Genomic DNA, 6,341 nt, shown 5'->3' on the forward strand with positions numbered 1-6,341 from the left:
TGCCCTGGCCCCTGTGTCTGGTGCAAATCCCTCTCTCCTCCCTCGTGAAGACACCAGTCGCTGCATTTAGGGTCCATGCTCTGGCAGAATGATCTCAGCTTAAGACCCTTAATCACATCTGCAAAGACCCTGTTTGCAGGTAAGGCCATGGCCTCAACCACCGGACTAGAACACGGACACCGAACTAGAACACGGACATCTTTTTGAAGAGTGACATCCGGCCAACTTCACGGATGACGGCACGAGTGTGCGTGCACGTACGAGAGGGTGCGCGTGTGGGTGTGTGGGCGTGTGTAAGAGTGGGTGGGTGTGAGAGTGTGTGCACTTGCGCGTGCGATTGTGTGTGAATATGTGTGTGAGTGTTGCGTGGGGGTGGGGGTGTATGAGTGTGCATTTGCGTGTGTGTGTGTGCGTGTGTTTGAGAGAGGGAGAGAGAGAAAGAATGCGTTTGCATGGGTGTGGGACCTGAGCGTGTGGGGTTGAGTGTGGGTGGGTGTGCAAATGTGTGTGTGAGAATGTGTGCGAGTGTGCGTGTGTGTGACTGTGTGTAAGTGTGTGCATGTGGGTGCATACAAGAGTGTGGTTGTGAGGTGTGTGGATGAGTGTGTGTGTGTGAGAATGTGCACGCGTGGGGGGGAGTGTGAGAGACTGTGTGGGTATGTGGGGGTGTGTGAGAGTGTGTGGGTGTGGGGTGTGTGTGCGTGAGTGTGCGGGGGGGTGGGGGGTGGGGGGGTGTGAGTGTGGGCGTGTGGGTGTGGGGTGTGTGCGCGTTAATGCACCCGCCAACCCTCTGACCCAGCTGGGTGTCCTACCATCCAGACCCGCCTGACACTGTCCCCCTGGAGACGCTGAGGGCTCGGTCCCGTGAGTCCCTGGTCCCCAGTCCGGGCCGTCGCCTGGGCTTCTGGGTGCCTGGCTGCGGGTGGCAGCTTCCCACAACCCCCTCCTGGGGTTCGATCAAGCTGTAGAGCGGCTCTCGGAACTCGGGAGACGGTTCAGTCACCGGATGGCTGGTTTTTTAGGAAAGGACACAGCTCCGGAAAGGAAGACCGAAGACGTGCGGGGGGAGGCGTGGAGAAGGGGCGCAGAGGTTCCCCCGGCACCCCGGAAGCTCTCCGGACACCCCCTTCTGGGTTTCTAGCCCGAGGCCGGGGCGGGATGAGCGCTCCAAGCCCCCATCTCTGAGCTGGTTCCTGGACCCCAGCCCCCACCCTGCAGCGGCCGAGGGGCGGCCCAGGGTCACCTCGTTCACAGAACAAAAGGCACCTTTAGGCGCATCACTTAGGAAATTCCAAGAGTTTTAGGAGCTCTGTGCCAGGAGCCGGCAAAGACCACACATTCATTTCTATGATAAATCACAGTGATCACTCAAAAGACGCTGGTGTGGAAGAAGGCTCCCAGCGAGCCCCACGCCAGGCTTTCAGCGGCCGTGGGAGCGCGAGGTGAGGGCGGCTTCTGCCCCCGGGGCCGCCGGCGCTGGTGCGCGGGAGGGCTCCTGGCCCGCAGAGGGTCCACCTCGCGCTTGGGCGGGAGGAGCCTCACGATCAGTAATGACCTCCCCTCTCTCCTCTAAGCCCCCTCCCGCCTCCTCCGGGGATCAAGTGTTTGCAGCTGGCGGCTGGGGAAGTGACGGTGAGGGACGGTGAAGCAACCTGGCGGATGCCCGTTAATTGTTGGGAGGGGTGCGTGGAGCCGGCCTGTGGGAGCCCAGAGTCGGGCCAGGCTCATTCTGCCCCGTGCTCGCCAGGCAGTGGGCTTAAACCCCGGCCGGACCCAGCGACTGCCACAGGAAAGTCATGAACTCATGGGCACCCGTAATTCTGAGTTTTTGGAGACTCTGATTCAGCGGGTCTGAGGTAGGGCTGCAGAGATGGTGTTTGTGACTTAACTTCTTTAGGTTTTATTTGTTTGGGTGCGTGTTGATTAATGTGTTTCAGAATTACATAAAATGCCTAGAAATTTGTCAATGTCCTGCCATCCGTATAGTCTCTCTCTAATTACTAGCTCGAAATGCTATATGTTACCGAAATAACCAAATGTCCTCATCAATGCATCCCTCTTTAATAGCGAGCTCTCACCAGATCTTTTCACCGTGGCCATTTTTGCAACTTTTGTATTTCACAGTTAGTTACTATTGGCTCTTGATTCTTCCCTGAGAGTGTTTGCAATCAAGCACAGGTAGAAAGACTTCATCTCCACGGAGAGTCCTGGAAAGGACCAGAACACAGGTGAGAACTTTAGGATCCAGCCGTTGAACTCGGTGAGAATTTCTACAACTCTAATGAAGAAACCGATTCATACATCGGCCCGCCCGCTCCAACCCAAGTGAACCGAGAATTGGTTACTTGGGATCGAATGAACTAATGGGGTGGTTATAAGTTTTATAACTTTTTCTTCAAAGCATTGTTAGTTCTTTAGTGTTTTGTTTTCCAGATCTAGAGAATCCCCTTTCTCCTTTCTTTTAAGCTATCCGTAAATCACAGCAGTTTGGGGAAATATACTTTTGCATAAACAGAAATGAAGCATTTATTTTTTTCTGATCCCTCCGGAATTCAGAAAGTCCTATCGAAATATCTTATATTCACGACGATATAGGTTTTGACCTAAGTTCAAGAGGGATCTGTTCTCCTTGGAACAGGAAACAATTGGATGAGTCTCTGACTTGGTTTCTTAGCCTGGGGATGCTTTAAAAAAATCTCTGAGATTCCTTATTCCTGGACAGTTTTAAGGAACCAAGATTGACTGTGGGAGCCCATAAAGCCCCCTGGATCTTACCAAAGCTTTGACCGGAACGTTGTATTTGAGAATACGCATAAAATCATCGTTCCCACTGCACTTATGTAAATAACCAGGCCGTGGTCGGTGAGACTAGATTTACTTTTTCTGGCCGCGATTATCGTTGGTAAAAACAGGCCGGGAGTAGAAAGAGCAACCGTTCGGTAGAAAGCCGCAGCCCCTCGCCAGATTCCGCTCCTGGGTCCCGAACTCTTCTGGTTTCCTCAGCTATCTGGCTACAACTCTCCAAACTGACGTTTCCGATTTCCCTCCCACCTTCCTGACTTGGGATCACTGGCACTTAAACTGCCCTTCTCCCAAAGGCCCAACAGCTTGATGACGGCAGACGGCTTGCCGTAAACTTCAGGGGCGTCACCACCGCGGGTCCTGTCGGCATAACGCTCTGCCTGCCTCTGCCTGGACCTCGCAGAGACTTCACTGGGACACCTGCCGACACCAGCAGGGACCTCGAGCTGCAAACCAGGAGCGCCCAGCACGATGGAACGGCCACCCTTTGTCCACCATCTAAAGACGCTGGAAGCCCAAAGCCAGAAATGTTCTCGACCGGCTGCTCTCCAAACTGAGAAATGGAGTTTATAATAGTAACTATTAGCCCTTGTTTTCCTTCTGTTTCCATAGAAATGCCTCTCATTAAAGTTCTGATTGCCGACACCACACGGAGGCCTGAGTTGGACGAAGGCTCGCCTGCCACACGGCCTCCTCACGCCGGACCTGCCCTGCGTCGCCCTGAGGGGTTCAGCGCGGCAAGGCGCCCATGCGACGTTCGGAGGCGTGTCGGCACCTGGCCCAAAAGCTCTCCGGGCATTCACCCTCAACGGAGGGCAACGTTTCCCACACATCGGAGCCTGGGGACTCTGTTTCTTGGGAAAGCATCAACAAAAAAAAAACGCACCTCAGCCTCCTTGGAAAGGCACTACCCAGTGCAAAATCTGTAATTACAGCACAGATCTAGGACCCTTTAGCCAGAGTCGACTGGACAATCACGTCACCGTAGACTAGTTACCGGCTGAACAAGGGAGAGTGCGTGTGATCACATCGTGCCGTGCCCATGTAAATAACTCAGGAGAAAATGAAAATCCAGATCGGCTTGGAAAAGTCAATCCTGAATCTGATGATGATTTAGCCACTTAGTTGAATTCATGAACCAATCTATTGATTACATCGGTCATTCTATTCTGACAAACAGCTTTTACCCTCCTGACAGCGATGTTCATAATCTCTCTTACGAGCCGTGTCCCCTCCAAGGTCCTAAGTGCTTTTCACTGGCCACTGGCTGGGCCGATGAGAATCGACCTTCAGGTGCCCTTGGGGGAAGGCACAGTGTTAACCAGCGGGCCCCTCTCTCGGCTCAAGCGAGAGAATGAGCAAAAGGAGGTAACTGTCAAAGAAAACCCCAAATGAGGCCACTTTCAGTCGCTCGGTTTGCTCTCCGTCGATAAAATATTCACGAAGTCCGAATTTTCTTTCCCCTTTAATCTTGAACAGGTTTTTTTTAGCCCGTCTCCATATTTCTTACCCTTGAGATTCTTGTACAGCACAAGTCAGTCTGCAGAATGACCCTTAACTTGGGTTGGCACGCAGACTTCTGTTCTGTTCCATGACGGTTTGGGTAAGTTGTGTTTTTCAAGGAGTTTTTGCATTTCATCTTAGCGATCAGCTTTATCAACCTAAACGTTCTTCTCATATCCCTCCATTTGCCTTTTAATGACCGGGGCTCTGTGGTTGGCTCTCCTCCCCACCTCCTGGCGTCGGCAACCTGTGCTTTGTTCTCCGATGAATCTCCTAGGGACACATCGAAATTGTATTAATCTTTCTAAAGAACCAAGTTTTTCCTCCAGCTACTTAAAAAAATTTCTCTTTCTTTGTAGTTTCCAGCCCCACAGGGTGTGGTTCCTTTGTATTTATTTCCCTTTGGATTTGCCCCATGCATCCGTACGATTGTTCTTCATCAAATCTAGGAAAATTTGGGCCATTATTTCTTCAGGTTTTTTCCTGCCCTGTTGTCTTTTTCCTCGACCCCTGGGCTCCAGCGCACAGGTGTTAGGCCACATGACGCTGCTATTCTCTGTGCGTTCCTAGCATCATTTTTCTCTCTGCCCGTCACATTGGATGGTTTCCGTCGAGGATTTGGGGAGCAGGGTGTGCTGAACTTGCCCCGGGCTGCAGTGAGGGGTCCACAGTCTTGGTGGCGACTCAGCCCCGTCCTGCGGGGTCAGGACTCTGTGGCAAACGCACCGAGTGCAATCCCTGTGGGTCCCTCCCAGGAAAGGTGACCCATGACCTTGCCTCCTGCCGTGTATGGTGTCTTCCACCCAGACGCCCTTGCTGGGCCTCAGTGCCCGGGACGCCCATGCCTGCGATGGCCGCTGGTGCCCCGGGGCTTCCCCCAATCTCGGACGGACGCCAGCCTGCCAGGAATCACCCGCCGCCTGCATCGCACAGGCCCCAGCTCCCTCCCCGGGGCTGTGCGGACCCCCTGCGCGGCTCAGCTCCACCCGGGCTGGCTTCACGGAGCCCTCTCCATGGTGCACCTGCTCCAATGTCAGGAGGATCATGGACGGCCTGAGGGTCTGCTCCGTGGACCCCAGACGGTCAGGCAGCCCTCTGGGTGGCCGGCCAGGTGACCTCTGCCCCTAGTGGAACCTGACTGCCACCAGGTGGCCCGGGGCAGCCCCATTCCTATCTGTGCTGGCCCTGGGGCTCCTCCCTACCTTCTTCTCTCTCTGTCTCTATCTCTCCCTTCTCTCTGTGTCTCTCTGTGTCTCTCTCCTTCTCTTCTTCCCACTCCCTGCCTCCTTTATTTTCAAAGGTTCCCCTCAGACTCAGTAAACATCCCGGGTGCAGATTATACGAGCCTCCTCTTGCAACCTGAGCAGATACATTTAAAAATAAGACTTGTCCAAGGTCATTACCCTCTCCTAGCTGTCTAGCCTCAGAGCTATTTAAGGCCACAGCAGCACGGGCCTCTTAGGGGGAAAGAGGATGGACCCCCTTCCCTTTGGCATCAACCTCTAGAGAAGGAGAAGTGTCTGCTTCTAGAAGATCCTTGGAAACACTGAGACACGAGCTTACACATGAGCAAGTCAGGACCCGACGCAGAAGCCTTTCTGCAAGAGACACAGGGAACCTGGGCACGAGGGGCCCTGTGGGGACAAGGAAGCGTCTGGACACAGGCCGAGGCCGGGATACGAATCCGGGAGGCAGCGGGTTTCTCTCTAGAAACACCAGGTGCGTGGGGCAGAGGGGTGCCGCGTTCTAGGCAAGGCCTGCATTTGGCCCCTGACGGCTCCTGGCCCTCCCGGACTCCGCCTTTGCCGCAAAGAGCCCCCTGGCCCGATGTGATGTGGTGCGGGACCCCCCCCCCCCCGTTCCAGGGCTGGGTGGTGCCGGCTGAGGCTCGCAGGCAGGAAGGGCCCCCAGCCCTGAGATGCACGTTTGCTCCTGCAGGGACTCTGGAGCTCCTGGTGGACGGGTCCCCAAGCACATGGCCACGTCTGCCTCAGCCTGGTGCCAGTGTGGACCTCACAGTCCCTCGGTATCTCTGG

At 54.6% G+C, this 6,341-nt stretch overlaps 1 long non-coding RNA gene across 1 annotated transcript; it reads right to left on the reverse strand.

The window, feature by feature from the left end:
- Positions 1-2,042: 2,042 nt before the first annotated feature.
- Positions 2,043-3,362, reverse strand: LOC122493560. Its single transcript, XR_006299925.1, has 2 exons — positions 2,776-3,362; positions 2,043-2,207 (listed from the first exon to the last, which is right to left on the reverse strand). It is a non-coding gene; the product is annotated as an uncharacterized LOC122493560 (long non-coding RNA).
- Positions 3,363-6,341: the final 2,979 nt, after the last annotated feature.

Source organism: Prionailurus bengalensis, chromosome D2 (genome assembly GCF_016509475.1).
Source record: "Prionailurus bengalensis isolate Pbe53 chromosome D2, Fcat_Pben_1.1_paternal_pri, whole genome shotgun sequence".
Lineage (NCBI taxonomy): Eukaryota > Metazoa > Chordata > Mammalia > Carnivora > Felidae > Prionailurus > Prionailurus bengalensis.